This window comes from Mytilus edulis, chromosome 8, assembly GCF_963676685.1.
Source record: "Mytilus edulis chromosome 8, xbMytEdul2.2, whole genome shotgun sequence".
In the NCBI taxonomy this organism is placed as follows: Eukaryota; Metazoa; Mollusca; class Bivalvia; order Mytilida; family Mytilidae; genus Mytilus; species Mytilus edulis.
Genome location: NC_092351.1, coordinates 82,696,788 through 82,722,644, shown reverse-complemented (window position 1 = coordinate 82,722,644; position 25,857 = coordinate 82,696,788). Strand labels below are relative to the sequence as shown.

General features: G+C 32.1%; 1 long non-coding RNA gene across 1 annotated transcript; it reads left to right on the top strand.

Annotated features, from left to right (window-relative positions):
• Positions 1 to 15,768: 15,768 nt before the first annotated feature.
• LOC139486416 (uncharacterized) lies at positions 15,769 to 25,583 on the top strand. Its single transcript, XR_011655578.1, has 4 exons — positions 15,769 to 15,914; positions 21,602 to 21,752; positions 23,466 to 23,586; positions 25,213 to 25,583. It is a non-coding gene; the product is annotated as an uncharacterized lncRNA (long non-coding RNA).
• Positions 25,584 to 25,857: the final 274 nt, after the last annotated feature.

The window sequence follows — 25,857 nt, the reverse complement described above, 5'->3', positions numbered from 1 at the left end:
TCACCATCATTGATGGCGATCCGATGGATACATCTGTTGTAGAGTTGTCACTGACTCAGACGTACTTATATATATATATATATAATAATTATATATATATAAGTACGTCTGAGTCAGTGACAACTCTACAACAGATGTATCCATCGGATCGCCATCAATGATGGTGATACATGGCTGTGTACATAATGTATATACAACTCGTCTAAACATCAACCCAACAATGTTAGATCTGTAAATTTGCTTTCGCAAATTTTTGTGACTGTATATTACATTAATTTGTAGGATCCTTTACTATAGATAATTTAGCTGATCTGTAACAATAACATCTTCATGCCTTATATATCATGTACTGTAGTACGCCGCTAGATTAAAACTGACGAAGAAAGGTAACACACGGCCAGCGAAAGCTCTTTTTTTGAGAGCCCAGGTGGTCGTGTGGTCACGATATCACAGTAGCATGGGTTCGAATCCCGGCGAGGGAAGAACCAAAAAATTTGCGAAAGCAAATTTACAGATCTAACATTGTTGGGTTGATGTTTAGACGAGTTGTATATATATATATATATATATATATATATATATATATATATATAATGACTGAATAAATAGTCAACGATCAATCTTACAGGGCGATGGATCATGTAATATGATTCTGTACATTACAAAATATAATATATAACACGTCAAAAAGGGTACAACATCACCATTAAATAACTATAAAATATACAAATATTAGATATTTCGGATAACAGATATCCTTCTTCAATAATAGCACGATGTCAAATAAATCATGTCAATATATTCAAACTGAGATACTTTTTCTAAATCTTGAATTTATACAATTTCAGCGAACACCACAGACGCTGATACAATTTTAAAATTTCCAAACACGGCGCAAAGATTACAAAGATATGCCAAATGAAAATAGTTATTTTCGTTGTGAACTGGCACAACTCTAGATTTCCAAAGGTTGTGACAGTTTAGATGTTATAACTGCATTGAGAGCAGTCCTGAAACAAAAAGATCAAAAAAGTCCTAACCGATCCAGGATGGTATAAATTAGACAACGGTAGGGCAATTACAAAAGAAACTACATATTTAAGCCTCCCAAACGAATAGCAGTCTAATAATGATTGAAAAAATTAGTTTTATATAATGAGGTAAAATAATTGAACGTGGCAACGTACTTATACATCATCCCGAATCAATGGAAACCTGTAATTTAAACTGTTATTTTTAAAAATAATTTCGAACTGTAAAGCCAGTACTAAATCCGGCGTTGTTTGAAACAGGTGGTCACAGGAAAATGAGGGACTCGTTCTATGTTTTTTCATTTATGCCCTCTAGGGAAACTGTCCGTAACTTTCTTATCCAAAATCTTTCCCGAGCGACTCTGTCGACCTTCGACCAACCCTCGTTGTGGTCTATGATTGTGATGGTAAGGTTTTTGAGATCAGCTTGTGTGTGTCCAGGTGATCTCAAATGACGACTTACGGGTAGGTCGGGCTTGCAAGTGTAGTCACTTCGATGACCATTCATGCGTTTGTTAAATGGCTGCTCTGTCTCGCCAACATACTGCATGCCACATCGACACTGAAGGAGGTATACAACATTCTGGGTTTTGCAAGTTACATTGCAATATATAGTGTACACAGACCCAGTCGAGTGGCAAGTGAATGTTTGAGTATTCAGTATTTGTTGACAAGTCAGGCAACGTCTGTTACCACATGACTTGCACCATCCTGCAATTGAACAGCTTTTATTTGAGGAGACGTCAGGTCTAACAAATAAGTCTTTCAGACTTGATGGTCTCCGAAAAGCTAAGACAGGAGGATTGGGAAAGATCTTGGATAATTTAGGGTGTTTGGCAATAGTTTGTCAATGGGCACGGATCAAATTACAGCAACTATCTTCCAAGTGTCTGATGGCTGATAATGTATTACAGAATTTTATCATCCAAGCAACATCTTAGAAGGATAAGTGCAAATGTATGAAGGAGGCCGTGGGTACAAATAGCAATTACAGCAGATACATGCAGGAGAGTACTCTTAAACGAAGACATAATATGGGAGTGATGTATTCAATAAATCTAAAACACATGGAATTAAATATTGTGTTTATTTTTCCAACCACAAGTACTTTCAGAATTATACAATTCAAATTAAAATTATTGTGTCAAAATGACAATTGTAGTCTAAAAATGAATAACGCATGTTTTAAACTGAATTTTATATAAATATTTGAAATTACAAGAACTTTGAGCTTATTGTGCAGCCAAACTTTGAAATTTTCTAATGTTATATGTTTGTCAAAATTTGTTTTGAAATAAGAAGGAAACGGTTGTTAATAACTGTAAGGCACACAAATCAATGAATGTGTTTGTAGATAGACGTTTTTGTGTTCTGTTAAATTGTTCCTTTTAAAATTGTTATACGATGATGACTGATGTACCCATATTCTGACTACTTTATTTATTGTGTCTGTTTAGTTAACGCATCAATGTAAATATAACGGAACTTGATGAGACTATCATCAAAGTGTGAGGGTAAGCGCTATAAAACCAGGTTTAATCCACCATTTTCTACATAGGAAATTCCTATACCAAGTCAGGAGTATGACAGTTGTTATCCCTTCGTTTGATGTGTTTGAGCTCTTGTTTTGCCACTTGATTATGATTTATATCTAGAAATTGACCATGAGGGTCGGTTGAAAACAAAACTTTACGACAAAAGAGTTGATTTCAGCTTCCCAATAGTGAAGCGTTGGGAAGCTGAAATCATGACTTCGTAAATTAACAGACGTCATCACGAGTTGTTTGAACGTTATGGAATATCTGTTTTTAAGATGATATCATATATGTTCCTTATGTCGTAACTACAATCCCGTTCCCTTTTCGCATTAACACAGAAACCACGCCCCTACGGTCATTAACAGAGAAACAACGACCCAACGGTCATTAACAGATATAAACCAAGCAACATCGGTCATTACCATGTTAAAGTTCGTTAATGGCCGATTTTCTGGTCCGTCTTGTTCTATTAATGACCGATGGAATTTATTACTGAAGAATAATGAATGTCATGTGGCCCCTTTTTATCCAATAAGAAAAGCTTATTCTAAACCGATATGAAATAAAGGCAATTATACCATACACAATAATCGTTTTAGTTTATTACCCCGATTTTGTTTTTTGTCCATGGAATTATGAGTTTTGAACAGCGGTATACTACTATTGCCTTTATTTATTTATACAAAAAAGGGAGATGTAGGTTATGTGTAAGTCAGACAGCAATCAACTGACAAAGATATACTAAGGCCATCTACAGGGCAACATATAGTATATATGTCTATCTTTCAGACAATATGAGTATTTGGACCGTACGCGTACTGTCCGGGCCGTATGCGTACTTTTTCAAAATCCGCACACGGTCGGACTGTATTTGAAATAACCCGTTATATGAGAGAATATAAAGCAAAGTTTATTAACAAAATAACTGAATTCTGCATACCAGATATTGAACTGGTCCTTTTCAGAACTGGTTCATTGATTTTAGACATGCACATAATGTTTATTCACAAGCATCGGTATTATCCTCCCAAATCACGATCTTGCACGAGTTGACAAATCTTGAATTCCCATTTCGTCCACTATTGCAGATAAAGTTTTCTTTACATTCTTCTCCTATACATTATGTCAGAAATTATTACAACACTAATAACACACTTCGTGATAGATCTAGAGTTCAGAACAAAATAGCCTCTGACAACATTTTTGCAATAACAGAAGTCCATAAAACAACTAAAAGAGCTATTCTCTATTTATCAATTAAGCTTATAACCGAATATTGGGAACCAATGATGCAAAAAGAACAGAAACGGTTGAGCTATATGACCAAAAAGGACATAATAAATAACCAAACTAGTCGAAGGTCAAGTTTTCCTGATGGTGTTAAAACCTTAGTTTCTTCATAATGTCAAAATCTATGGACAATAAACATGATTAAAGGTGATATCAGAATTAAAACGTCGCTTTCGTCGGAATTATTCCTAAGTCTTTAGTTTCATATTTGTAAGATCCACAATTCATTCCAATCTAAAAACAACAATTTATTGATAAGGTCTGGAAGACGAATGCTAAGGACGGATGACATTGTTTGGTTTTGTTTTTTTTTGTTTCTTTTTAAATGGGGGCGGTAAACATGTCTTTTTTTTATATACGTTGATGTTTCTCCAAAAACAATTGATTGATTGGATATTTTTGTCTATATTAATTTTGTTGGACGTTGGACAGTTGGGCTTTGAATGATAAAATTTAGTTGTGGTGATCAAATTTTACTCGACTATCAAATTCCAGATAACTCTTAATGTTGGATAACTAATGCTGCTGTATATGTTATAAAATTAATGCTCAGCTTCAAATTCTCAGTACTATTACCTCCTATCGCAAAAGGGATACATATATAAGAATAAACATCTTACTGAATAGATAAGAATGGCAAAAAAAAAACTACAGAGCAAAGAATTACCCCCCCTTTTTAATCCACCAGACCCTTACTGTGACACATAGTTTTGTTTAATACATTTAACTGTTTTTGTCTTCAAAAAGAGTACATGTATTTGTTCAAAGTATTGTGAATATATGTAATGGACAATATATAAAAAAATAGGTTTCTTAAATTTACAAAGTATATAAACCATAATTTGGAATTTGAGGACAAGAAAGGGGGCACTGTAACCCAGATATGTTGTTAACCTCAAATACTTCGTAGAATTTTCTTTCATAGTAAGAACTCTTAGACCCCCTACTTACAATCCTTGATAAAAATGTATATTATTTTGCTTGTTGGTTATTTGTTAATTATGGACCGAATACCGTTAGTTTATTTAGGAAAAATACTTCATTCAAACAGCATTAAGCTTTAGTGAGAAAGATAATAGTATATCTTCAAAGTTTTCAAACACGTGGGATCAAATATATTGATGAGATTTTTTTTTTTATGACAGACATTGCTCTTCACGGTCTAATTGTGTTTGACCTTTCTAACTTTTTTTATTCGAGCGCCACTGAACAGTCTTTTTTATTCGGAACGCGCGTCTGGCAAAAAAAACGATTTTTTGAAATCTGATATCTTTGATAAGTTATCAATATCCATGGTAGAATACCTATCATATATAGTACTCGGGTGTTTTTCATTTAAAACTATATTATGTTGTAGGAGTCTAAAACATGCGTTTTAATGTCTAGTTTAAATACCAATAGATTAAAAAAGCATAATTTTGTTGTTTGTGTTTTTGATATATTTCTTATCGTCAGTAAAATGCTATCTTTCACATCGGTCTTTATACCCTTTGTCAATTTGTTGTTGTCATTCGAGTCATTTAAGTAACTACTGTTCCGTGGTCATCAACATCTAATTTTTTATGTGACAAATGTGCTTTTGAACGTTGAATTTTAATCAGGTTTATATTTCTTCTACTCCTTCTACGCCATTCAATATTGATGTAATATCAGTAACAAATTCAATATCAGATTTGGTCAAAATTCAAATTGTGTCAATATTTAGGAAGATATAGTGTTACATACATGTAATTAAGAAAAAATAAACAATTAAAATGTAAATATCCCCTTTCACACATACACATTAATCAACCAAAAGGTGGTGTGATTGATTAAAATGTTGCAGTGCCATCGAAGTCGTCACGCATCAACTTCAATTATTATAACATTCGCTGTGCACGTTACGTAAATGCTTGATTGGTTGGCCTTTGCTTTACACCTACATGTAGTGGCAAATATGTCCTATATTGCCATGACTTACCGATAATTGCAGTCACTTCAATATGTATGTGCTACAATGTGAGATTCCACCATATTACAAAACAAAGAGTTTGGCTACTTGAGATATAGACTATGTTGGACAAGAATAGAAATGTTGACTTTCAACAGAACATTTATATTGACCAAAATAGGGGATACCATCTTAAAAGTGCAGACAGCCATAAACTCACTGCATGAAATTTCCACTGATCTGACCAAAGGTGTCTGTGTGTGTATACATCCAGTAAAGCTCAACGAACGTCCATCATAACACAGGTTTCATTGCAAAAATGGGAGAAATCAAGAAGTTCAGAAAAATATATCAACAAAATCAATTCATTACATCAGACTCGGACTTCTCTTGAACTGAATTTTAATGTACGTATTGTTATACGTTTTCTTTTCTACATTGGCTAGAGGTATAGGGGGAGGGTTGAAATTGAGAATGAAAATGGGGAATGTGCCAAAGAGACATCAACCCGACCATAGAAAAAAACAACAGCAAAAGGTCACCAACAGGTCTTCAATGTAGCGAGAAATTCCCGCACCCGGAGGCGTCCTTCAGCTGGCCCCTAAACAAATATATACTAGTTCAGTGATAATGAACGCCATACTAATTTCCAAATTGTACACAAGAAACTAAAATTTAAATAATACAAGACTAACAAAGGCCAGAGGCTCCTGACTTGGGACAGGCGCAAAAAATGCGGCGGGGTTAAACATGTTTGTGAGATCTCAACCCTCCCCCTATACCTCTAACCAGTGTAGAAAAGTAAAAGCATAACAATACGCACATTAAAATTCAGTTCAAGAGAAGTCCGAGTCTAATGTCAGAAGATGTAACCAAAGAAAATAAACAAAATGACAATAATACATAAATAACAACAGACTACTAGCAGTTAACTGACATGCCAGCTCCAGACTTCAATTAAACTGACTGAAAGATTATGATTTCATCATATGAACATCAGGCACAATCCATCCCGTAAGGGGTTTAGTATCATACCATCATAACATATATGAGAAGAACATAACCCGTGTCATGCCAACAACTGTTTTTAGAATAAATGTGTTTAGTTCCGACGCAAAGACCTTATCAGTTACTCAATATTAACGCCAAAATATGCAATCTTTAATGACTTGACAACAGTATCGTAATTATATCCCTTCTTAATAAGTCTATTCAAAGGTTTTGTAAGTTTATGAGGTGAATACTGACACCTTTGTGCTTTATAAAGAATATTTCCATAAAAAATTGAATGAATATAATTTAGCAGAAATTGTACTGAAAGGTTTTAATAAGTATAAAAGGTACCATGATTATAATTTAGTACGCCAGACGCAAGTTTCGTCTACATAGACTCATCAGTGACGCTCATACTAGAATATTTATAAAGCCAAACAAGTACAAATTTGAAGACCATTGAGGATTCAAAATTCCAAAACGTTGTGCCAAATACGGCGAAGGTAATCTATTAGGCGAGTGATATGAGAGCCAAATTTACATTTTTAATGCACCTACCTAACACATGGCTAAATTATATATCACAAGAAAGCTAAGAATGTGTACTTTCTAAATATCCCGGTCGTCAAAAGAAATTATGGTGCATTTTTTTTAATCGAGGGGTGCAATTTCAATTCACGGATACTTCCAGTTGTAAAATTGAGTCAAAACAAATGCACAAACGAAACAATTTTATAGGAATACTGAATTACTGTTGGGAAAATATATTTCTATCATAATATTAATTCATTTTGGTTGATTTTAACGGTAACATATGTTACATAACGTTTTCTCTCGGAGTCTTTGAAAATCAACCATTTAAGTCACACACATGTATCTGTAGTCGCCATTGCATTATCTAAATCTTATAATACCTCCATATCATTTGACTGCACGTATTTACAAACATATATCTGCAAATTTGATATAAATAATCCGAAACAAAATATTTGAAGCAAGAGGAAAATATAACATATGACGTATTTTTAATTATTTAGAAAAGTCCCATGATGAGCTGTTCATTAAAATTGAGGAAGCGTATGGTCTCCTGTTAGTTTGAAAGCCTGCCAACCGCTTCAAGATCAGACAACCATAGAGCAGATTTTCTTTTATTGGTGTAGTGCAAAATGTTGATATATAAAAAAGAAGATGTGGTATGATTGCCAATGAGACAACTATCCACAAAAAACCAAAATGACACAGACATTAACAACTCATACATCACTAAATCAGATATGATAAGAGTACTAACAAACGTAACTAAAATGAGTAAAGTGCTACTAGTATATTTATATGAACAAATTGATAGTTTTAATATAAAACATCACAAGGTAAATATGATCATCCATTGTACGTCAAACTGTGTTTGATTTTACTTCAGTCGGTCGCCGTGTATCTTGAGATATATAATTAATCAAACAACACTTGACAAAGTAGTTTGTACTCTTTTTACATTACGCTAGTGATGACGTTCGGCTACTTTGGCACTAAGTATTGCTTTTTTTTTATCTTGTTTCACCGCTTCAAACGGAGGACAAGGCTATCCTAATATTGAACCTTTTATTTGGCTTTCTGATGTTAAAATTCCGTTAGCGTATAACCTAAATGATCGAAACGTCGGACCAATGGAATGTTGGACCATTTAGGTGTCGGAATATTGCGATATTGGAATATTATAGCTTCATTTAAACTTGTAATCTCATCATTCTTATCGGTCAACATATCCATACAAAGACAACTTCCTTGGCATGGGCATATATCAGTACAGTAGAGGTTTTGCTCAAAGCGGACACAAGATCTACTATATACAGATTGAATTAAAAATTTGGAATGGACATGAGGGATTTGTCAAAGAGACACCAACGCGCTTAAAAGCAGGCAACGACCAAAAACCACCAATGGGTCGTCAATGCAGCAAGAAACTCCAAAATCTGGAGGCGTTCTTCAGCTGGCCCCTACACCAAAATGTACTAGTTTGAAATGATAATGGACGTCATACTAAGCTTCGAAATATATTCAAGAAGTTAAAATAAAAGTTATACAAAACTAAGAAAGGCCAGAGGCTCCTGACTTGGGACAGGCGCAAATTGCGGCGGGGTTAAATATGTTTTTGGAAATCTCAACCCTCCCCCTATACCTATAAAAAATGCGTGAACAGATCAAATCTTGTAGAAAGTTGAATGACATCATACCGGACTGATGTTGTCTTTTAGCCAACCAAAGTCATACGGAGATCTGTTATTGTTTCTGTAGTTAGGTCGACATTGTCTTGGATAAAATTTTAACCCCCAGAAGAAAAATAATGCAATGTAGAATGGATGCCCCATTTTTATTGTTTCTAATCTCCTGATCAGTCAAACTTGTTGATAGTTATCAAAGGTATGTCCATAAATACGGTGCATTTGTAGTGATAAATCTAAATGAAAAAGAGTAAAAAAAATATTTATAGATAATATACATTCTACTAAAGCCATACGTCTAAGAACTTTGTCAATAGGAATATCGTACGCTTTATTAACTGCCGCAGATGTGTCATCATCTAAAAGCTTAAGACAATACAGAAATGTTTTTAAAGCAGATGGCATAATTTCAATTGAATAATCCAGTGAAATGTTTTTAGATAATGGATAAAGTAATTGGATTACAACTTTACCCTATATCTGCTTCCGTAAAATACTAGTAGCTGCATAAAGTGCTTGCAACCAGTTTCGCAGTCACTGCTCAGATCTTTAATTTTGACAGACCGTATATCACAGTCATTTTAAACGGGTAATTTTCCGTCATTACGGCATAAGACAAAATTATAGAGCTTCTGTATACAATATTGGATGCACCTTGGCCTTGTTGAAGCTGAATACATGTAACTATAAATTGACCATGGTTTTTTAGTTTTTGTTGAAGCTGATCATATGTTGTGTAGTTTTCTCGGCGGCGATCCTCGAGCAGAAATTAAGCCCGGTTCACTGATCAAATAATTAAAGTTGTTAACCAGAATACTTCCTTGTGTACAGGCACATCATCTTTAATCGTCGAAATGTTAGTAAAAGCTGTTTTATGTTCAGAACTAAATAGCTCTTTAATTTCTGATTTCAAATTGTGTAGCAAATATTTAGCGATGCAAGCTCGATGGTATAAAGATTTAATAGTAAAATTATCATGAGTTATTTTGTAAATCAGATCATTGTAGGAGATATATGTAGTAACACTCAAAACAGCTTGAGTTTGCTCCTCAGAGGATACCTTATGAAGTTGTGTAACTTGCTTATAGGCTTCATACATTTGCAAAATATATAAACAGACAAATCAGAATGAGTTGTAGATCTACTGCCCTCGTTGATATATGAGAAGAGACTGGTCGGTATAATTGGTACATGTAGTACAAAGTCTTTGTACAGACAAAACAGAAGATGATAGGTTGTGCTTACTTTTGAAATATTTATAGCAACTCTTATGATATTTTGTATTTTCAAATGGGATGTTTTCATTTTTTTCATATTCATCGACCAGTCTTCTGAAACTTTATCTTTTCGTTTTCCCACTGCGGCAATACAACTGTATCTTCATTTAAGTGTTTAACTACATAGTTGCTATGTAGTAAATACATGACAGACTATGCATCTGTGTCAATAAATGGATATTTTTTTTGCTTTTTAGCAAAGGAAGGGTTACATTGTGAACTGGACTGTGAAAATTTGACACGACTCGGAAGATTTTCTACAATTTTCCGATACGATTCCTTTTTTAGAAAGGGGTGAATTCTACAGAACTCAAAAACTATGTTTTACTTTGATTTGATCTTTATTTCGGACGATTTTATATCTATTTAAGCTACACTGAAGTTAAAGATAGAAATAGAGCCGTTTAAATATGATTTATCGGACTCTAAAAGCACTATTAAGTACACGGAAATCGACTAATATATTCAGTAAAAAACGATAACGAAATAGATAAGGGATTCCGGAAATTATAGTGATTTTACCCAACATCATAAAATTACAGAAATTTGTGATTTTAAGAAATGTTGAGACAAAGTCTTGATCTTGAATGAAAAAACGATAACTGACGAGTAATTTGGTGTGATCTAAAACGGATAGAGAGCAAAAACATTTAATAAAAATTTAATTGTAGATCCGAAAAGGTCGAGATTATGAAAATTTTGGTACAAAATGTCAAATATTTAGAAGGAATGCAAAAGCATGCAGAGTTACAGTTATAAATATTGTTTTTCATTATTTTAAAAATCTAATTCACTTAATTATTTTGTCTAAAAGAAGAGATACGACTTATTTCCTTTGCTTGAAAAACATGTCGTAATTTTATAATTTTCAACTAATTTCTGAAATAAACGTCAATTTTACAAAAACTGCACCGTACGATTTTGTGACGACCGGGCAAAAATCAAAGTTTAATCATTATTCTTTCAATTAAAAAAAAAATTAGCCGTGTGTTAGGTGGGTGCATTAAAGTCCTTAACTAGACGTCTTTTTCAAATATTACACTCGCCTATATGCCTAGGATAAGAAAATCCTTATTTTTTTTCGAAAAACTCTTCAACATGTTAAACTTGTATCTATGTCAACTGCTGCTGAAGAAATGAGGATACGGGTAGACCTTTTGCAATACATTAGGCTATCCATTGAACAACCTGTTTCTACATTTATAAAACCATCCGGACGTATTTTTTTCCTAGAGTTTTATTGCAGGATTTAAATATAAACGCAACTTATACTTTTGACTTGCATTAACTGTTAACTTTCTGATATATGATAGTACAACTATTGATAGCGTAACAGGGGACACTCTCAGATCTATACCTAGTGTGTTTTTGTTGTTTAACAAATAGACGGCGACGTCCACTCTATGTTATTGTCAGATTCATTTCTATTTGTATCCAAATAAGCCTTTTAACAACTGATGTTGATAGTTATTTCGTATGTTGTACTGGTACACCACTGTCGAAGGTGAGTTACGATCCCGCAAACATGTTTAACTCCACAACATTCTGTATGTATGTGGTTGTCCGAAATCAACAGCCTAAATAATGATCGTTTTTTGCTTTGTTACATAACTGTTTTTTGTTCATTTTTTTGTACTTAAATAAAGGCAACAGTAGTATACCGCTGTTCAAAACTCATAAATCCATGGACAAAAAACAAAATCGGGGTAACAAACCAAAACCGAGCGAAACGCATTAAATATAAGAGGAGAACAACGACACAACATCGAAACGCAACACACACAGAAACAGACCAATCATCAGACAAAACACCACGAGAATAACAAATGTAACATGAAAACCAAATACATGAATTTGGGATAGACAAGTACCGTGCCACGTCTTATCTCAATATCTCAAAAATAAGAGAAAACACAAACGACTCAACGTTAAAATGCAACACAAAGAGAAACGAACAATATATAACAATGACCATCTTCCTGACTTGGTACAGGACACTTTTAAAGGGGAATAAAAGTGGTGGGTTGAACCTGGTTTTAAGGCATGCCAAACCTCGCACTTTAATGGCAAAGTTAAATATAACATTGAAATGACAACATAATATTACAGGACTACAATACAAATAAATAGGAGAACATATTAGACACAGAAAAACATGATTAATAGATAACAAAAAGCATCAGGTTTAAAATTCAATACGCCAAAAACGCGCCTTGAAATTCACTTAAATCAGGCTGCTAGTTTCCTCGTATGATTTGTTTTTCATTGTAATTTTTGGGCCACTTATAGCTGAATATGCGGTAAAGTCTTTACTTATTGTTGAAGGCCATATCGTGACAAACAATTGTTAATTTATGTGTCATTTTGTTTCTTGTAAAGATTTTCTCATTAGCAATCATACAACATCTTCTTTCTTATGTTTACATAGTAAAAAAGTAATTTGTATATGTGTGCCCGCACTACGATAGCAGCTGATTTTATTGTTCATCCCTCAATCTGTTCCGTATCAGGTCAAAGATTTAGTTTCAGCAAGATCATAGTTTTTGATTAGTGTAGATCGACTTAATCAACTTAGTACACATGTCCATAAATATTTATGAACATGTAAATGTATTGACCGAATTAGGGTTTTGACCTAAATTTAACAATTAACTGTGCATAGCAAAGAAATACATAGATTAAAGATGTATCTTAATGTATAGTTATGAAGCATGTCAATAGAACGTCAACATAACTTTCTTGTAAAGTTATCTGCGTACACAGCCAAATTTTGCTCACGTGAATTTCACGTGAATCTCATTTCACATGAATTTCACATGAATTTCATGTTAATTTCACGTGAATTTCACATGAATTTCACGTGAAGTGATTTCACGTGAAATTCACGTTAACTGTTCACGTTAATTTCACGTGAAGAGATTTCACGTGAAATTCACATTAAATTTTCACGTGAATTTCATGTGAAATTATTTCACATGAATTTCACGTAAAAATTTCACGTGAATTTCACGTGAAATAATATAAATGGTGTCTAAGTTATAAAAAATTAACTGAAAATCAATAATTTTGTCAACATCTCATACCTTGTATTATATGTATCATATATTCCCTGGGAATCTCAATTTAATTTAAAAGTTTATATTTTCACGTGAAATTCACGTGAATATTTCACGTTAAATTCACGTGAAAAAATTCATGTTAAATTCACGTGAAAAATTTCACATTAAATTCACATGAAATAAACATGAATCAAAACTCCTGTGAAATTTAGGTTTCATTTTATCTGAATTAAACCATGAGTTCATAAGAGAAATTTAAATTTATTGAGTTAAAGTTTTGCAATATGAAAACAAATTCACATGAATTTTACACATACTATTGTTCATTTCAGTTTTGCAAAATTGAATCATTTCAAAGCTGTTATTCTTTGTGTCTAAAGATGTACAGAAAAGAAGGACTTAGAACCAATGTTAATGGTTAATAGTTATCCTTTTTTAAGCACGAATTATCTCCCTTGATAGTGGAATAAATGCAACTACAAAAATATGTTGGTCTTGAAATATATTTTTTTATCACTGTTTATATTTATCTTTAGTAGAATCACAAAAATGGAATTTTGTATACATGTGTAACTTATTTGAATTTCAAATTCATAGATGCATATATTATAGTGCTGGACTAATTGATTTACTGGTAATGTTTCTATAATTATTAATTTGTAAGCTTAATTACTTTCACACATCTTATGTTTTCTTTACTTTAATACTTTTAAAAAATGAAGATAACTCCAACTTATGAAGTAGATTACTGTTACTGTAATAGATTCTTTACTTCCCATTTCTTCAAAGAAAAAAAGGATAATAGATCATTTTCTTCCAAATATGACTTATCTCCCTTTTTTACTGTGCATGAAACTTTTCCTCAAACTATTAAATTAAAGTCCAAAAAAATTGTGAGCAATTTGAATTTGCACATAAGTTTAACATTAACTAGTACATGTGAATAAACACAGTAAGCATACAGAAAAGAGTTTTATATGTACTCTATACTTTGTCAATAAATGTAAATTAATTTGAATGTATATTAATTTTTGAAGTTTCTATTTAAAGTGCAGTATAAAACTGCTATGCTTTCACAAATGTCAAAAATGTCTGATTCAACATGCATTATAAAAGTGGTGAATGTTTAAATAACTTGATCCCTCACCCAAATTAAGGAAGAAAAAATATCATATCAGGGATTATATGTGTATTGACTAGATAGCAATTTATTTGTTTAAATTGTACACTTTAAAAATATTCCATACTGTTTTTTATAATGTAAAAGATTTCTCGATTTTCCTAAAGAGTTGATGAGTTGTCCGTGTTTGTCAAACAATGGGGAAAATTTAAACTAAAACATGTAAAAAGCTTTATCTTTATTTAGTTATTATAATTTTTGGTATTAAATATTAGGTATATTTTAAGTAGTTTATTTAGGATTGTCCTTATTAACTCTGGAAAAAAGGTTAATGTAAAATTTTGAGTGTCCCCATTCTTATGGGAATTTTATTCCAATCAATGTAGGAAAACAGTTACAGAAAAAAAGGCAAAGTAAATAAAGTTGCAATAATTGACAGATATGGGTCCAGGATATTAATAAAAGTGTGAGAAGACTTGTAAAAAGAAAAGGTACCGTGGGAATGTGGTAAATCCCCCCCCCCTTTTACCCATAAAATTTGCTTCAGAACTGATTTCAAATTTTTAATTATCTTTTTAACTTTATTTATAATGAATAAATTTATGGTCTTTAATATACATAGTGTCTTAGATGGATTTAGTAGGCTGTTTTTTGTTTGTTATTTGGACAGGTTGTTGTCTCTTTGACAATTGTTTCCCACTTCCATTCTAAATTTGATGTATGTTATGAAAACTTATTGACTGACAGTAAAATATTATTTCAGAGGCAGATTTACACCTCCCCCACCCCCCCCACCCCCACTCCCTTTTTGGGGAGAAAATTTGGTTGCTTATATAGGGAATCACTGAAGTGTGACTGGGGCAGCCCCCTCTTAGGCAGTCAGTGGTCCCCCACTTATGAAAATTTCTGGATCTGCCCCGTATTTGAAAGCTAAATGTGTGGTAAATGATTGCTAATTAGACAAGGCTGGTTTATTTCTCATTGAATTAAAGTTAAACATTTATCTTTATATATATATTATTTTACAAAATTATAGTTAAATAAGTTATTATATTAATTTTATAGATTAAAGGGTTGTAAGGGTTGTCCATGTGGAGGTGCTCCTTTGTAAAGGATGCTTATAAACAAAATAATTTGTTATATGTTCCAAGAATTTGTATAGTATATAGGATATTAAAAGAATGGCAAGGAATTGTATATTTAAATATACAATTCCTTGAGAATGGGGATACCTTTTTTTTACATAGAGAAATGCTTTGAACATCAGCAAATATCCGCCAATCTCTATTCCGGATTCGGATTTTTTAAAACGCTTGAAAGATACAGATTATGACGCGTTTTGAAGAGAAGGACGCCGCCGATTGTCAACAACAATAGTACTTGTTTTAGCCAATTTAACAAGACAACCAATACCAAGGAGCTATGAATATTAATAAATACTCGAGGATATACTACAGGTAACTCAAACAAATGATTTAATAGTGCAGGAATAAACAGAAATCTGCAATGACTGAATGTTTTCATCTTCGAGTTTGGTATAGTGATGTAGTGTCCGTTCGACATGTTTCACGTTCGCCCAAGTACCTGTGGCTGTTCGCCCATGATCGATTCGCCCTGATTTTTATACCCCCGCTTTGAAAAAAAGGGGGTATACTGTTTTACCTCTGTCTGTCCTTCCGTCTGTCTCAGTCAGTCCGTCCGTCCCATGAATATTTTTCGTCACATTTTTCTCAGGAACTACACTACCAGGATTTCTGAAATTTGGTTTCAGGCTTGATATAAGTCAGCTGTACCGTGTGATGCGTTTTCAGATTCATCACTTAACAACTTCCTGTTTACCGAACACTTGTTTGATTTTACACATGAATCATGATAGCCAAGTTGAAAATTTTTCGTCACATTTTTCTCGGGAACTACAATACAAGGATTTCTGAAATTTGGTTTAAGGGTTAATATAAGTCAGCTATACCGTGTGATGCGTTTTCAGATTCATCACTCGACAACTTCCTGTTTACTGAACACTTGAATATTTTTACACAATTAATATTATCCACTTGCGGCGGGGGTATCGTCAGTGAGCAGTAGCTTGCAGTTTCACTTGTTTTTTATATGTTGTCTACTTGCATAATGTTTATTATTTGAACAGAGTATGGTAAAGAATGTTGAAAAATTCGGCGAATACATGTATGTGTATTGCTGCAAACGAAAAATTATTATCCCTTTAATTTTGTTTAAGTACTTATCGTTATTGATATTTGTTTACTGTTACAATTCATGCAGTATTATAACAGAGACATATATAATAATTAAACTGTCTATTTGTTGTCTCTTTGACATCATTCCACATTTCTATTCTCAATTTTATCAAAATACTTTTCATGTTTTACAATTCGTATATATATGTTACAGTAAATACATGTAGGTGAAATTAGGAATTATGTGTAATTACTAAAATTTAGGAATTACATGTAATCCCTGATGTACTTAGTAAATACAAGTAATTCCTGAAACGGCCCAGTTATTACCAGTAATTACTAATTTTAAAATGAATTTTGACACCTATTTAATAACTGTTAAAACAATGTAAGCTGATCAAAAGTTATGGTAATTCTAGCTATAGAAGATCAGTGAGTACTCTTAAAAAGTGATTAGCCTAAAATGTACCTTTTTTGTTATAAGAGCATTAGCTACGAGATGTTAAATAAATTAAATATGATTTTTTTGTTTGTTAAATTATTAATGAAAATTATATAGTGAAATTATAATTCACTTTTAGCAGTCAATCTGGTTCTATTTTACTTAAATAAGCAGAGAAACATGGTTGATGATTTTTGCACTTGCAAGTGACTAATTGGACCTCATTGAATATGTATTTATGTGAACTTCAATTCAACACCTAGCTGGAGATAGGTTACTGATGTATTCATATTTAAAATTGTAAGGGTTTCGCAGAATCCAGTATCTCGTCTACTTTAGCTGTTAGTCGCAGGCTCAACAAAAATGGGGGGATATCAAATCTTTTGACTAGTGCTGTAAGAAGCTTCTGTCCAAATTTGGTTAAAATCCAGGATGGTTTATGAAATCTAATAAATGTCTAAAAAAAACTTTAACCGCAGAGTGTATACATGTAATGTTAACTGGGAAAAAAAACAAGTCCATTTATAAGGAAATACGAAAAGGGATTTCGAAAAAGGGATTTTTTTTACAAACTTTACTTCTGGAAATTATTTTATGATCATAAACAAGCTTCTGTCCAAGTTTGGTAGAAATCCAGGATATTCTGAGAAAGTTATAAAATTTAAAAAACTTTAACTACAATGTGAATGTAATGTTAACTGGCATATAAGTCCATTTATAAGTAAAATACGGAAAAACTTGATTTTATTTTCACAAAATTTACTTCTTGAAAATTATCTCATAATTATAGTCAAGCTTCTGTTCACGTTTGGTAGAAATCCAGGATAATTTAAGAAAGTTATCAAAATTTAAAGAACTTTAACCACATAGTGAATACTTGTGGATGATGCTGACGACAGAATAGCTTGCTGTGTCTCGCTTTTGCGACAAAGGTCGCAGGCTCGACAAAAAGAAACATAATCATAATGACAACATTGAAAGAAAATCAAAAGGAATGGCTTATTTAATCCACAAAAGATCATTCTTATACAGATAAAAACGATAATAAAATTTTGTTGCAGGTATATAAGCTGGAGTTTGGAGGTCTTGAAAAACTCATAAAAAAAGAGAAACACAAAAATATGAAATGTGACTCTTAACACCATCAAATTGTATAAATTTGATTGTGAAGAATGTCAGCTTTATCACAACAGTTTGACAAAAGAAGTTGTAAATAAAACTATTTTGTAAAAGGAATTTGACTTATGTCATTGGGCAACTTTATATGCAACAACAACAACAAACAACAAATATTTTATTTGCCAACCATGGCCACGGGGCCCAAAATGAGCAGAACAATCACAATGTAATTTTCAAACATAATGTAAAGTAAATTAAAAATAGGTTAAAAAGGACATATATAATATGAGTGATTTTGATTTTATTGATTAATATAAAATATTAAAGCAAATGAAGTCAGCAGAGTATGCCTGATGAAGATTGCAATATAAAGAAATTATGAGATTTTAAGAATTATTCAACCAAATTTGGCATTATCAAATGTTTATCATCAAAAAGAGCTGGCAAAGTTGCCTATAAACTTCTCACAAATGTATATCTTAATTTTGGATTGATATCATTGTCTTGCCTGCTGCAAATGATATTAAGGGAGTTTCAATACTTTTAAAACAACCATTTTTCAGTTTCAATTCACAACCACTAAAGGTGTGCCTTATATTCATTAAATAAATCCTTAATTAAGTCAGCCCTAAAATACCTACCTTTTTACTTTCTTATTTTGTGTCTTGAATTATATCTTTAATTTTAAATTAAAAATATCAAGTCAGTAAATAGCTGTAAAAATGACAAAGAAAATCAGTGAATACCAGTAATCACTGAAACAACTAGTAAATACATGTAATTACTAAATTGGCTAGTAATTACAGGTATTTACTGAAATGTTTAGTATTTACGTGTAATTCCTAATTTCACCTATTTACTGTAACATATACATTGTATGTACATCGTTGTTTTTACTCATTTTTGACTAGTTTATCAAAACAAAACATAATTTACAGTCTCACTAATTAGCGACAAGACGAATATTTGTTTATGATTCAAACCGATACTACATAATACATTGTACATGTTGTACTACATGTATCTTATCTATGATTAACTCAAAGTCATACATGTATATATAGCTAGATAACAAAACACATGCAGTTTAATATCACATACATTTGTACATGACACAGGACAACCACTGACAAGTTTCAAGACTTGCTAGCAGTAACTGAAAGCCAGCACAAATGCCTAATCTGTCGTACACTCTTATTCTGCAGGTGGCTGTACCTCACTTTTTACATTAGATACCATTTAACGTCATACAATGTATCAGAAAACACTTGTGTTGATTTTTGTTATCAAACATAATTGGATAACAATTTATAGAAAACTACCACAAATATCATGCAAATAATCAATTTATTTCTTTTTTAGCTCACGTGGCCCGAAGGGCCAAAGTGAGCTTATGCCATCACTTGGCGTCTGTCGTCGTAAACTATTTCAAGAATCTAATTTAGAGCAAATCTGACAGGGGATAAAAATGTTCATTAGGTCAAAATCTATCAGCCATAAAATTTTCAGATGAATCAAACAACCCATTGTTGGGTTGCTGCCACTTAATTGGTAATTTTAAGGAAATTTGCAGTTTTTGGTCATTACCTTGAATATTATTATAGATAAAGATAAACTGTAAACAGCAAAAATGATCAGCAAAGTAAGATCTACAAATAAGTTAATATGACCAAAATTGTCGATTTTAAGGGGTTATTGTCCTTTAATTAATGACAATTTTTCACATTTTGTATTTCATATTTGCTAACTTTAAAAAATCTAAAACTACTCAACCAAATTCAACCAAACTTCAACTGAATGATCAGTAGGGTGTATAAAATAAAGTTTGTGTTTTATTTTCTATTTCGTCAAAAACCATGGCCGTCATGGCTAAAAATAGAACACAGGGTAAAATGCAGTTTTTGGCTTATATCTCAAAAACTCCAGCATTTAGAGCAAATAAGACAAGAAGTTAAAGTATTTATTAGGTCAAGGTCTACCTGTCCTGAAATTTTCAGCTGAATAGGGTAACTGGTTTTTCAGGTAAAATGCCCCTGAATTGATGATTTTAAAGAAATTTTGCAGTGTTTGGTTATTATCTTGAATATTATTATAGATACAGATAAACTGTTAATAGCAATTGTATTGTGAATCATCAGATTGACCTAGACTGTGTCTTAATCAAGTGTAGGGCAAACTCATGCCCATTTCTTTCCAGAGGTTCCTAAGAGGCTTTAAAAGGTATTTCAGGATAGTACATGGCCTTTGTTACTCTGTTTAATTTACAACAGCCAACAAACATTAATTTATTAATTTAGTTAATAAGGCATTGTTTACCAGGTGAGCGATTCAGGCTCTTGAGAGCCTCTTGTTTGGGGTTACATGTATATATGCTTGAAGATATTGATCTGATTATTATGATTTATCATGATTATAATTTATTGTATAGTTTTTCCATGACAAGTTGCATATCAAGTGTAAAATTTGTTTCAGTTCAGACTATTTTATTTTAGCAGAAACTGATCTGGAATTATGGTCCAAAACAAGCATTTTTCATGTTTCATGGCAATAAATTGTGTACATGGTGTATGTGTAGGATCTCTATAAAATTGTACCACTTTGTACATGTAGCATTGTAGGTTCCATACCTCAAAAGGAAGGTTTGGATTACTTTTTGGGGTAATGGACTAAACCTTTTTATAATTATGGGTAAAAACAAGTATCTGGTATCCGAACATTAAACCCTTGAATAATATACATGTACATTGTGCATCATTTGTGTATGTTCATACATCTGAAGGAATATATACATGTAGATATAAGAAGATATGGTATTATTTCCCTTCACCCAACTTGACCCAAGATCAATAGACATATTATAAAACTACAGGTCACAGTAAATCCTTCAACAATGAGCAAATCCCATACAGTGTACCTTTCTATGGATCTCTATGAAATTGAGCCTCAATTGCAAGGTTCGATACCAAAGTGGTAAAAATATAAGATCAAAGGGGTTTATTATAGAAGTTTAAGGGAAAATTGTATAAAAATCAATTTCAAATGGTAACAACTTGAAAACTAATTTAATAATGACAGTTACTATTGTAAGACAACAATCATGACAATGAATGGAATGACCTGCTTTTAGTTATTGTGCCAAATTTAATAAAACTTTGCCTCAATCATTTAAAGGGTATCTAATGCTATTAATTGTGATTTTCAAAACAACAGTGAAGACAGGTGAGCGACACAGGCTCATGATATTTGATACTTGTAGATAATTACATGTAGTACAATTCCAAGTCTAAGACAAATAGAAAGAAATTCATGGATATTACAAGCTAATTGTTTGCAAAACTCTTTGAATAGTATTGTGTCCACATGCTAAATACTGTTTTCACCCTTTCAGCAATATAACAAGGAATGGACAGAGGAGTTGACTATTGATTATGACTGATACTGGTAATACTGGAATGAAGTAACCTACATGCAGTGTCCAATGACTCCATGCCTGACAGTCCATTTTTACATGTACATAAAATGTATGTTGACAGCCAATGGTAAGTATTAATCTTCATAATACATGTATATACAATGATTGTATGTGCATCTCTGAGACTTACATTTCACTGTTGTGTGGCTTCATTACTGACCAGAGACTGATAAGAATTAGATTATCCTTTATTTTATCTTCAAATATTATGTACTAGTAACTACATATATGTCATGTATGTACTCAATGACTTGCATTCATTTAACTTGTAATAATTATGATGCAGCATCCAACAAAAAGTATGTATTTTTTAGCTCACCTGGCCCAAAGAGCCAAATGAGCTTTTCTCATCACTTGGCGTCCGTCGTCTGTAAACTTTTACAGAAATCTTCTCCTCTGAAACTACTGGGCCAAATTTCACCAAACTTGGCCACAATTATCATTCGGGTATCTAGTTTAAAAAATGTGTCAAATGACCCAGCCAACCAACTAAGATGGCCGCCATGGCTAAAAATAGAACATAGGGGTAAAATGTAGATTTTGGCTTATATCTCTGAATCCGAAGCCTTTAGAGCAAATCTGACATGAGGTAAATGTGTTTATAAGGTCAAGATCTATCTGCCCTGAAATTTTCAGATGAATCAGACAACTGGTTGTTTGATTGCTTCCCCTAATTGGTAATTTTGAGGAAATTTTGCCGTTTTTATACGACAGCAAAAATTGAAAAAATTTTGGGTGTAATGTATATTAGTATCACAATGGCGTCATCTTCTTTGTCATCGTCCGAAGACATTTGGTTTTTGCACTCTAACTTTAGTAAAAGTTAATAGAAATCTATGAAATTTAAACACAAGGGTTATGACCATAAAAGGAAGTTTTGGATTGATTTGGGTGTTTTGGTCCCAACAGTTTATGAATTAGGGGCCAAAAAGGGCCAAAATAAGCATTTTTCTTAGATTTCGCTCAATAACTTTAGTATAAGATAACAGAAATCTATGAAATTTTAACATAAGGACTATATAACCACAAAAGAAAGGTTGGAATTGATTTTGGGAGTTTTGGTCCCAACGAATTAGGATTTCCAGTAATACATATTTTTGGTACAGTCTCAGAAATAGTACCTATCAGTCTATGCAAAAGTAGAGGTGTACATTTTTTGGTATATGAATAGAATTTAATTGTTGCAGATTAAACATTTTTAGAAATTTAATTTTAAAAATAAGGAGATGTGGTAGGATTACCAATAAGAAAACCATCATGGTCATCCACATTCAAAATGAAGGGGAAATAACCACTTTTAGGCCACTTTTATTCTGACCTTCAACAATGAACATAAAAATACTGCTTAGTCAGCTGTTTATGATCCTGACAACAGTTCAATCTATAAAACTAGTAATAGTCATTTTGCTAGTGATGTTCACAGTGACACTTATTGGTTATAAAAAAAATCAATTGTTTTCTCTGTTGCCACTAGCTGTTGCAGTCTGTGCCAACCTGTTTTAGTGTCTGTCTGACTGAAAGAGAAATTTGATTCTTTTTCTCTTGTTATTACAAATGTATGTCAACCGAAAAATCAAAAAATTTCTATCTGACCGAATTATCTGATTCACTGCTTTTGGCGAATATTTTTTACAATAGTTGCCTGTGTGAATTTGATTTACATTGTACATGTTGTATATCTAAATGAATTTTCATTTGTATTGCCTTTTTTTTTATTTGGAAAACATTAATCAGGTTCAGGGCTTATATTTATAATAATTAATGGAATTTAAATTTTCAGAATTGCACATTTGTTGCTCCCAAGATGTACATGTAAGAGGATTTGAAGTTATACAATGAAATGAATGAATTGATTAGAAATACATGTAGATGAGACCCTATAGCTACAGAACATGTAACTGGTATGTATTGGTTATGTGGTATTTGTAGTCAAAATGGTAATTTTTTGGTATGACAAAAAGGCTGAAATCTGAAAATTTAAAAAGGAGTCTTGAAACACAAACTGACAAAATAAAAAAAAACATTTTCAATCAACAGATCTGATCAAGGGAAAAAATAATCTGCTATATATACATATATGGAATAGGCATGTAGTTACATTTATCATATATATATGTTTAGTAGTAAATACAGTAGTTTTTGCATATTTGATAAATAGTCTGCTGTTAAATCAATATTGCATACCCTTTATCACACCCCTACTTTTTTTTTTTTACATAAAGTCAGTTTTTATTTATGTATGCTCAAGAAAATTTTTCCTTAAAATAGGTCCAAAAGAACGGTCATTCGGGCTTGACGCAATTTATTGAATGACGTCATTGTGTGGGATGATTGCCAATGAGACAACTATCCACAAAAGACCAAAATGACACAGACATTAACAACTATAGGTCACCGTACGGCCTTCAACAATGAGCAAAGCCTACCGCATAGTCAGCTATAAAAGGCCCCAATAAGACAATGTAAAACAATTCAAACGAGAAAACTAACAGCCTTATTTATGTAAAAAAAAAATGAACGAAAAACAAATATATATGCAACACATAAACAAACGACTTTTATTCAGTTTGTGAGTTAATCGACCTGCACATCAATAACCTCTAGAAAAAAATGTGTTTAATCCTATAATATACCCATGTGTTATGCTTGTAGTTTTAGGAAATTAGAATATCAAAATAGCTTGACTAAGATTAAAAAAATTACTGATATCATAAATTAGGTATTTTTTTGTTTTGTCTGCAACTGATTGAATGGTCATAATGGTGTAGTACATGTCTGTCTGGCCATGGTTCATCTTACCATGACCTGATATTCATTATGATGATTCATTGGTCAATATTAAGTTTCATATTTTAGTCTGTTTGTTGTATACTGTATATAATCAATTAAGATATTGATCAGCTATATTTGGTGTAAGCAATGATTGTAAGAGGCTAAGACATGTAAGAAGGGGGCTTGAAAATAATGAGTTGTGTTATTATAGGCACTAAGTACACCTACATGAATAGAGTTTGTTTTCATTTAAGAAGTTTATTATAAAAATTTAACATGGTATGATTGCCAATGAGACAACTATTCACTAGAGTCCAAATGACTGAATACTGCTAACTATAAATGATCATATCTACAGCTTTCACCAATAAGAAAACTGATACAGAATAGCGAACTATAAAATGTCCTGAAACAGGGATTGTAAAAACCTGTGTTTTATGAGTATTGCCCACCCCGGTGGGAAATACTGGGAAAACCCAGGTTTTACTGTCAAGGTTTTATCCTACTAAATGTACTATTGAAATATAAAACCATGCTAAAATATGATATAGTAAGACTTTAAGAGTTAACTCGGGCGAAAACAAAAACAGATAAAAAGGGTAAATCACCAATTGATCATGTCAGAGCTTAAAATACAATACAGTTTTCTTCTAATTATAAGTTTGGTAAATTATTGGAGATTAAATTGATGTTACCTTTTTTGCTGGACTACAATACAGAAATAAACATTACATGCTGATTTTATTGTATTACAGGAACTGTAGGAAGTATTCCAAGAGTATGATTGCTAAGTATGCATTACAGGATTTTATCATTGGAGCAACATCCAAGGATAATAAGTGTAAATGTATGAAGGAATCCTTGGGTACAAATATCAATTATATGCAGAAGTGGACTCTTAAACATTATTAACAGACATGGTAGTCAAGAAATTTATACCATTACCAACTGGAATTAACTATTGTGTATATTTTTTCAACCATAAGTACTTTCAGAATACAATACAATTCAAATTCAGATTATTGTGTCAACATACAAAAATGTACGAGTTACATTTAAAAAAAAATGAAAATGCATATATATCATGTAAATGTTTTTAAAATAAATTTTATATAAAAAAATGAAATAACAAGAATTTTTAGCTTTATATTGTGCAGCCAAACTTGGAAATTTTTTAATGGTATATGCCTATATGAAAAAAGAAGTAAATGGTTGTTAATTACAGAGAGACTTTCAATATGGTACATTTGTATATCAGCTAGCCTTTGTTTCATAGAACTTTCTTTTTTAGTTTATTAATACAATGAGATATGAGGTATACATCAATCAGACAGCAATAAAACAACAAAAACACCCGAAAGGCATTTAGCTATAGGTGCTAACATGCAGTCTTCAACAAA